The 8,418-nt window shown below is 36.4% G+C and overlaps 1 long non-coding RNA gene across 1 annotated transcript; it reads right to left on the bottom strand.

The window, feature by feature from the left end:
* Nucleotides 1–1,767: 1,767 nt before the first annotated feature.
* On the bottom strand, nt 1,768–3,867 carry LOC133304988 (uncharacterized). Its single transcript, XR_009750702.1, has 4 exons — nt 3,735–3,867; nt 2,755–2,828; nt 2,606–2,669; nt 1,768–2,034 (listed from the first exon to the last, which is right to left on the bottom strand). It is a non-coding gene; the product is annotated as an uncharacterized LOC133304988 (long non-coding RNA).
* Between the last annotated feature and the right edge of the window lie 4,551 nt (nt 3,868–8,418).

An 8,418-nucleotide genomic window follows, 5' to 3' on the forward strand; every position in this document is an offset into this window, starting at 1 on the left:
CGAAATGATGTGATCCCACTCCTTAGTTGAGCTGCCTTGACTGGAGGGAAGAACTTGACTCAAAATTTTTTAGCCAAATCTTCCCATCTTCTTATTGAATTAGGGGCTAAAGTGCTCAACCAAGTCTTAGTCCTGTTGACTAATGAATAAGGAAATAGCTTCAACTTTATTGCATCAGTTGTGACTCCTTGTATTTTGAAGCTATCTGCCACGTCCATGAAATCCTTCAAGTGCAGATGTGGATCTTCACTTCGCATTCCATTGTACTGGCCAATTGTTTGCAGCATGCTGAACATCACGGGTTTCGGCTCAAAATTTGCTGCTGCAACCTCATGCTGTACAATCCCCGAGTGGAGATTGTTGAGTGTGGGGACACCATGTGATCTAATAGGTGTCTCATCTCGTTCATCCCCATTCATAGATCTTTCTACTTTCATGTCTGCAGTTCTAGGTATTGCTACAGCTTTGTTCTGTCCTTGCCTCCTTCTCCTTGCTCAAAAAGTTCTTTCAATCTCTGGATCAAATGCAACTTCTGACATATTAGGAGGAATGTTCATACACTAGCTGGAATACCTGATAAGACAGAAAAAAGAGTGTAACAGCCCGTTACGTACCGGTATTGTTAACATTAATTATGATATTAAGCGCAGTTACAATCACAGCAGTTCATTTAAAAAAACGAGAATAAATTTTTTCCGACTATTACGCGAGCATTTAAATCCTAAAAAGCGTAATAATTAAAAGCTGTGACCGTAACCGTAAACTCTTGCGGAAGACTTATTTCAACTATTTTTATAACTTACATCATTTATTAAGAGTTACTAAGGAGTTCCCATAAACTCACTTAGCCTATTTCCAACTTTACATTTTTACCAATTCGAACATGTTTCACTCTAAATTTTTCTGCGACCAAACCGATCGCAACCAACCCTTCTTCTCAGATTATATTTTTGTATTACTTAATTCCCTTTTTAACAAGCTATCATACGCTCAATTCGGAGCTCATTTGCTCCGGTTATCGCCGTTTGAAGTTGGATAAGCAATTAGCCCAAACAACCCCAAAAACAGCTCCAAACCACTCACATTACTCGAATTACTGCACTCAATCCGCTCAACCATTTGCTCTCAAATTTTTATCCCACAAACTAGACATCTAAAACTTCATTTTGATATATCACACGCTTAATTTGGCGGAGAAACGAAGCGGAAATTAATTTCCCAAATCCGGTCCAGAATCTGCCTCAGGTGCAGGGGCACATGGGCAGTCCGTGTTTCTCTATTTTTTTCAGGCCGAAGATCAACCCAGAATTTCCTTAAATTTTGACACAAGGTAGAGGACATCTCAACCTTCAAAATGGCGTATGGCACGTCCCTAGGGGACTTCTATGGAGGGATATGCTCTCCCGAAGTTCGCCTAAAATCTGCCAATTCTACAGAAAATTCGCCAGAGTTTCCTTTGTTTTTCCAATAATCCCAAATTTGTAAAAGATCATTTAAACCTCAAATGTACCTAATAAACACATGATAATACAGTAATAATCCAATGGGTGGCACACACAAGGACCAACAACGCCTTGGGGCACTTACAACCCAATCCAGTTTATAGTTATTAAACATAGAGTCCATATTAATCATTCTTAAGTAGTTGCAATCACTAACACTTTTTTCATGCATATTTCCATCATACATATTATCATAACCTAAAATAGGCCTAAGGCCCTTCCATCATAATTAGACATGCATCAATACTATTATAATATGGCTTTACAAATTACAACTTGAAACTAAAACTTCAAATTACATTCTTCTAAAATTTCAACTTAATTTAAAAGACAACATAACCAAATACATCACTACTAGACTTAGGCAAAATGGCATGAACAAGATGCTAATGAAGCTACTAATAAATACAAATGACATGTTCATGCCCTAAGTCTAGCCTAGGCCACACGGCCAACAAAATGCAAAATATGAAGCGCTCCAGCGCTCACTCTGCGGGCCTCTTGCCCGAGGCTCCTGCTCCACTGCTACCTCCTGAAATAAATGCCCCGAGACGGGGTGAGATATACGAATATATCTCAGTAACCAAGAGGTTCTGGAGAAAACTCCACCCAATGGTTCACTTCGATGCATATCAATAGAATACAACAACCACTTTGAAAACGGGGTATAGCAAGGGATTTAGAGAATGGGGAATATAAAGAAAACAAAATACGACGATACGGGATGGTAACCCCAATTCCACGTACGCCCTCGGCATATATAAGCCTATGGGTATCATCCAAGGTGTGTTCACAGAAACCACAACCATGATGCCCAAACCAACCAAAACGCCAAAGACATTCCTAGTGTGCTCCTACCCGGATCACACACCATGACCGCAGTCAACTGGAACTCCCTCCTGGAGACCTATCCAGCGGAAGTCCGAAAATGCCCGAAGGCTAATAAAACTGTCTACTGGCCAGAGACTCGGTACCGCAGTACCCATAGCAATAATGCATGCATGCTCATGTGTTCTATACTATTCATACACACTTCCTACCGTTGCCATCAACTGGCAAGGTGGAACAGAAAAGGGGAACAAGCCCCAGTACCAAGAGGTTACCTTAATTCGTGTTTCCACAAGCTCCGTAGCAGCTTATCCCTCAACTCGGTACACAGCGGAATGCCTACACAGAGGACATTCCCAATCACTCTCAGTTCAACCCATACATGTTAATTTATAATTACACATGCAATGAACCAATTTCTTACCTCAATCCACTTGGTCCCGGACCAAGGGCAATTCACTGATTCAAGATTCGGGATTCAGGTCGATGTACGGCAACCTATACAATAACGTACATCCATCAGTACTCGTCAAATAGTATCAAAACGCAAAAACACAAAAATCCTCCCCATCTTCCCTTGATGGTTCGGCCATTGTAGTGTAAATGTGAGATTTATTTTTCTAAATTTTCTTTCTCATTTTGTTACGTCTCATTAGGTTGTCAATAAGCCAATTCAAGTGCCGGTTCGTCATTTTCGCGTCGGATTACATCAGGAAGCGAAAACCGCAAAATCCCCCCTTTTTCCCTTGGAGGTTCGGCCATATAGGTGTTAATTGGGGATTTATTTTTCTAAATTTTATTTCTCATTATAGTACCCATCCTTGGGTTGCCATAAGGCCATTTCAACTGTCGTTTCGCCGTTTTATGTCTTTTAAGCATCGTTTCGCTAAATATTTCGCTCTAGGTTCATTTATGCCAACTAAACCACTTATTATTTTTCCATTGATTCTAACACTTGCCAATCACAACACAACCCATCTAAGCACTATATAACTACACAAATCATCATCCAAATCATTTTTCATCATCAATTCACTCATTTTTCCTCAAAGGTTCGAATCTTGCCCTATGACATTCCAAAGAATTTCCATTCAATTTTAATCACTCCAACCTTCACACAACCTATCATATCATCATACCATCATGCCACAATTCATCAAACAAGTCTCAACACCAAAATTCACAAGTCCAAAATCATGATCATCAAATTTTTCTAAGTTAAATTCATCAATTTTCACCAATAAATTTCATCGCATTTCTAGCTTTAATACATCATTCTAACACATTATCATCTAATACACATTTTCAAATTGAGCTCTCTAACGTCACTATTCATCATATCAAAGTTTAGGTTTTCAAAATCAAATCATCACCATCAACCATTTAAAATGCAAGAACACTCACCCAAATGGAAGGTACAAGGCTCCTCCTAACTATACTCCACCATTGGAGCACTTGGAAGCTCCAAGAACACAAAATTCCTCACCAAAACTGCAGCTGTAAATGGCCAAGATCTCCTCACACACGCGATTTCAAGGCTCAAGAGTGGTACCAATGTGTTTAGGAGGTGTTTTCCAACAAGTTTCAAGACAAAAATCGTTGGATTCGGTGGAGATTTGACCAAGTTATGGAAGAAAGAAAGCTTGAGCAATTCTTGGCCATGGAGGGGCTGCTGCACGCGGGAGAGAAGAGAGGGAGGAGAGAGAAAGTGTGAAAAAAAAGGTGAGTTTGACTCACTTAAGTCACAGGCGGGTCCCACACGCGTTTTAACTTTAATCAATCACCTAATTTCAACCACAAATTCATGACCTACATATTTTTCTTGTTCATGTCATATTTTTGTTTCCCAAAAATACTGATAAAATTTTCACGCTTATCGGTACAATTATACCGCAGTATTTTTACACCGGAAAATCACTATTCATCAATTTTTCCCAAAATGACTCAATTCCATCAAATTTCATCAAAATCATATTTCCTAACTCAAAAAAACATTTACAACTCATATTTGAAACCTAGAGCTCAAAACTCAATCGGCACGTTTTACGGTGCAATCGTACCGCGGTATTTTTACCCGCGAAAAACACTATTCACTGATTTTTCTGAAACTTGCCTGTCCACTCAATTTTTCGTTCTGAACCCATTTCCAGGGTTATTTTTACCATCTGAGACCTTCTACTCAATTTTTATCTTCCTAGGGTTGCGTGTTGGCTAATTACCGTTTTGCCCTTTCTTTGTATTTTGGCCTAATCTTTTGGATTTTCGTGCAAGTGATCCCTCTACCCACAATTAACTAATTTTACTTAGTTAAACCACGATGCTTAATAACATTCAAGAATTACCTATATCTCTATAGCATAAATCCTAATTACCTTGCAACCCTCTCTCGATGAATCAACAAGATTAAGGAAAATATAACACTTTATTAAGCAACCGAAAGGAAAATCATGCAACAAAGTTTAGGCAATACTGTTTACATCACAATAAGGGTACACTATCACCCAATCCTAACAATTTAGGCCATAATTAGGTGGACAGAAAAAGCAAGGAAAGAATAGGACTCCATAAAATTAAAGTAAAGAAAACAGGGACGTTGTTGTAGCACTGCTCTCGCAGCAACCATGAGCTCCACCACCATCAACCTTGCCTCAGCTGCCGGAATAGTGCAGCAAGTTACTGGGTTCAATGATCTCTCAATTGAACCTCAGCTCCATCCTTTGATCCGCAAGATTTCTTCCAACGAACCCTCAAATTCTTTCCAAGTGTTTCCTCCACTTTCTCTCTCTAAAACTGCCTCCAGTTAGGTATCTCAAAACATATCAGTCGTGCTTTCTTTTTGTAGGGTCTGTTCCTTTATAAGCTTTGATATTCTGGGCTTCAATCATCTCTTCTTATCCATGCAAATCGTCACTCAAATCTGCCTTGTGATTGATTGAGATTGATACTTTATTTTGCTGTCATGCTGACAGAGTGTGTTGTTGTATGTCTCATAGGATTCTTTCCAGATTTGCAATTTAGATTCGAATCCGATTTGTAATCGTTGATTAGATGAAGATTATCTTGATGATTTTGAGCGTGTATCCAAATCAGATCTTTTCGTACACGTTCAGAAGCTTCTTCCATCAAGTTGGGCTTGGATCCATGGCTTGCTAGTACTTATGTCAACAATATGCACTGCTGACCTCATCTGCATCGCTACAGCACTGCTTCCCGATGCTACAACATTGACCTGCAGTGAAACAACAAATGCATTTAAATGTTTCCAATACCTCAATTTATATCCAAATACTCATAATTAACATAATTCTCAATTAACTCATGAAATCATAAAATTCATGCATTAATCATATAAAATCAAGAGAATCATATGTAATCATAGTACCAAAACATCACAATTAAGCCCAAAATAACTCTCTTTTGGAGAGTTATCATACATGCAGTATGTTAGAGGACATCTTTGCGCACCATTAATTCCCTTAAAGGTATATATTAGATACATGTCCCATAAGTAGAAATAGCCAAATATTAGATGTCGAGATGGCATGTTGCAATATAAGTGGTATAAAAATATTGTGGGTTGCAATAATATTATTATAAAGTACTGTCATAATGAGTTAAAAAGATGAAAATATATTAAAGTCAAATCCTTTAATATATTATCTTGTGTTAAAAACTCTGATGTATATTATCTTGTGATCAGACTTATTTTATCTTGTGTTTTGCTGTGAAAATTCTTACCCATGAATAATGAAAAGGGAAGATATGGATCTCGCCTGCAGAGATCCTTGAATGATAAACAGTAAAGACATGGATCTTACTGTGAAATATTTGCAAAGTTATGAATTTTGTGAAATTGATCTCATTGAACTTACCATTTTCACGTGATATAACTCTCCTCTTTGAAGAATTATAAAGATTACAGGAACTCAAGGCTGATAAGAGGCAAAGACAAAAATCTCGTGTAAAATAGATAAACTCAAAAAAATTTACATTTGATATCAGCAAAGTTATTATTTTGAATTGATTTAACTTGATCGTGTTGCACTTATCAGCTTGATGATATGATGTTGTTATTCTGTAAGATCTGTGGAAATTGTAGGTTTTACCAAACAAGAGATATGTGAACCTCGTCTACAATCTGCTGAAAGCGCCTAAAGCTCTTAAGCTTAGGTTTAAAGAAGCTTGAGGGTAAAACCTGGCAAAGGTTAAATATTCAAGTCTTAGCTTGAGGATAAAGCCTAAGGGTTAGAAACTCAAGTATGAAGAAAAGGGAGGTAAAACCTTAACTGGTTAAAACTCCCAGTGCACGAAGAACAAAAGGAAGGTAAAATCTTAACTGGTTAAAACTTTCATGAAGATTAATGAAGGTAAAACCTTAACTGGTTAAAACTTTCATGAATATTAAGGAAGGTAAAACCTTAACTAGTTAAAACTTTCATTTGCGCGATGAAGATTAAGGAAGGTAAAACCTTAACTGGTTAAAACTTCCATCGTGCGAAGAAGCAAAGGAAGGTAAAACCTTAATTGGTTAAAACTTCCATTGCGCGAAGACAAAGGAAGGTAAAGCCTTAACTGGTTAAAACTTCCAGTCTCAAAGAACCCGCATGGGTGAAGTTAATATGTAAAGACAAGAAAGAAAGGAAGAATCTCTCCCAAAAGCGACATCAAAACTCATAACAAGTGACATCAAAACAAAAAGCATGCAAAATAGTAAGGTACGCAAAATATATGAATTATGAACTGTATAAAAATGCAGGATACAACTATGAAGCTCTCAAGAACCCATACAAAGTACATACCATAATGCCAGATAAAGGAACATTGAAATGAATTTTCCAGATTGATAAACAAATAAGTCATCCTGCGAACTCATACATCTCGCTACTCATGCTTTCAACATAAGCAACGAGCTGGGGGCTTCTGATCTGGATTTATATTATAATAATACATGGCCCAAATTAAAAGCCTTCATCACTAAGTAAAGACAGCAGTCAACGAAGGCTGCAACCTCATCTCTATACAAGCCTATCTCATCAAGCTCCTCAGTATTAAAGGTACAACTGTATTACTTTGGCACCAAGACAAAGCAAACTTGATCACTAAGCAAAATCACCAAGCTGGTCATCTCCCAAGCTCCTCATATCTCTACTATAAAAACATATATGTTAACACAAAGGTACATATCCTCTTCTACATAATTAAAACCGTCTTGAGCCAAATCTGACGTATACCCCCCCACCTTGTTCCATTGAAGACCCATGGGTTAAAGATGCTCCAACCGCAAGATACTCTGACTCAAGGCGAATCCAGGCCATTTGTGTAGAGGAAGATCACATGATCAGCTCAGTTGTAAAAACGGTTCTGATCAAAAATTAATATATTTTATTTTATTTTTAATTTCTTCATTAATTTATCAATTATCTAATTGACCTGAAGTGATCAATATGATTTTGAATAAGTAGAAAAAAATATGTATAAAATCAACATTTAATATTTTTCAAGTATAAATGATAAAAGTATATATAAAAAGAAAGTAACTTATGTATTTTTTTAGTCTAATTATTAAAACTAGCTAGGTCGAAACAATCAGTCATGCTGATGGATATAAATTTTTTTAAAACTTAAACTAAAAATTGAAATACTGCATTGGTAAATTTATTCTTCAAAAAAAAAAAAGCTATATTCTTACTAACTTTAACAATAGGGAAAAATATGTGTCATTTTAAAGGACACAAAATTATGTCATTTTAAGTGAGAGAAAGAGATAAATCATGGAAGAGAAAATAGGAGAAAAGAGTTTTAAAAGTGTGAGTTCTACCTCTTTGTACGAGTGAAATGACATAACTTGTATAATTTAAAATGACACACTTTTTTTTTCTTAACAATAATTACAAGTAAAGAATTTAAAATATTGTAATTTTTTTATAAATAGAAAATGAAATTAAGTTGAGATAAAATTATCTCCAAATTTCATAAAACATCTTTTTGGGTATTCGTTTCAAAGAGGTAATTTGGATAAAGTTTACAAAAAAATAAAATAAACATTTATCGTAATAAGAGAAACACTTTTCTTATAAAATATGTATTA

This window comes from Gastrolobium bilobum, unplaced genomic scaffold, assembly GCF_033153095.1.
Source record: "Gastrolobium bilobum isolate Gb01-03AN ecotype WA unplaced genomic scaffold, APGP_CSIRO_Gbil_v1 utg121218, whole genome shotgun sequence".
NCBI lineage: Eukaryota > Viridiplantae > Streptophyta > Magnoliopsida > Fabales > Fabaceae > Gastrolobium > Gastrolobium bilobum.